This window comes from Corvus brachyrhynchos, unplaced genomic scaffold (assembly GCF_000691975.1).
Source record: "Corvus brachyrhynchos isolate BGI_N302 unplaced genomic scaffold, ASM69197v1 scaffold340, whole genome shotgun sequence".
NCBI classification, from domain to species: domain Eukaryota; kingdom Metazoa; phylum Chordata; class Aves; order Passeriformes; family Corvidae; genus Corvus; species Corvus brachyrhynchos.
In genome coordinates, this window is record NW_008235987.1 from 1015643 (window position 1) to 1016621 (window position 979).

A 979-nucleotide genomic window follows, 5' to 3' on the forward strand; every position below is an offset into this window, starting at 1 on the left:
GGGTGGGGCGGGGGGCCCTGCCACTGGCAGGGGGCTGCCCCGAAGGCGAGGGGGGCTGCCCTGAAGGCAGGGTGGGCTCCGGGAAGCTCTGCTCAGCCAGCTCCCTCGTGGGGCTTTCCTGGGGATGGGGAAACAGCAGGAAGGAACCTCACTGGGGGCACGGCTGGAGATGGCTCTCACCACCAAAATGCCATGGGGCCGTGCCCAGCACCCAGCTCTATCCCCCACAGGGCACCCACCTGGTCGAAGAGGTAGATGGTCACGTCATCATAGAAGGAGACAGCCTTTTTCTTGCGCTCCAGGTCCTCGCAGAAGGCCTCGGACAGCAGGCTGGGCATCTTGAGGAGGCTGCGCAGGTTCCGGCCACTCTGGCTCTCGGCCACCACGATGGGCACAGCTGCCGGCTCCTCCTCGCTCTCCTCGCTCTGCTCCTGGATGTTGTAGCAGCGCAGCTCCTCGTCCGACTCGTCGCTGTCTTCTGTGTCCTCCTCCTCCTCCTCTGGCTCCTCACGGCGCTCGGGGACAGCCGGGGGCGGGGAGAGACCCGGGGGGGATTTGCCCCCAGGCAGCAGCGTGCTGGGACCCCCTGGTGCATCGCCCGCCCCAGTCCCCTCCAGGGGCAGGCCCAGGTCCCCAAGCCCCAGCGCGGGGGTCACAGTCTGTTTGTCCCCCACTGTGGCTCCCCCAAGTCCAGGGACGCCCTCGGGCATGCAGGTCCCTCCGACAGCCGATGGCTCCCCAGGGCTCACTGGCACCGGGGTCAAGAGGAAAGTCTTGGGGGTCACAGAGCCCGGGGGACAGGTGTCTGTGTCAGGGCGCGGGGGGCTGCCCGGCACCAGCCCCGTGCCAGCGGGGCTCTGCTCGGTGCCAGGTGCCTGCTCCGGCGCGCTCCCGGCCTCTGTCCCCACCCAGTCCCCCTCCAAAGCCACCGCCGCTGGTGTGGGCACTGCCACCGCGCCGCCAGGCGCTGCCGGGGGGG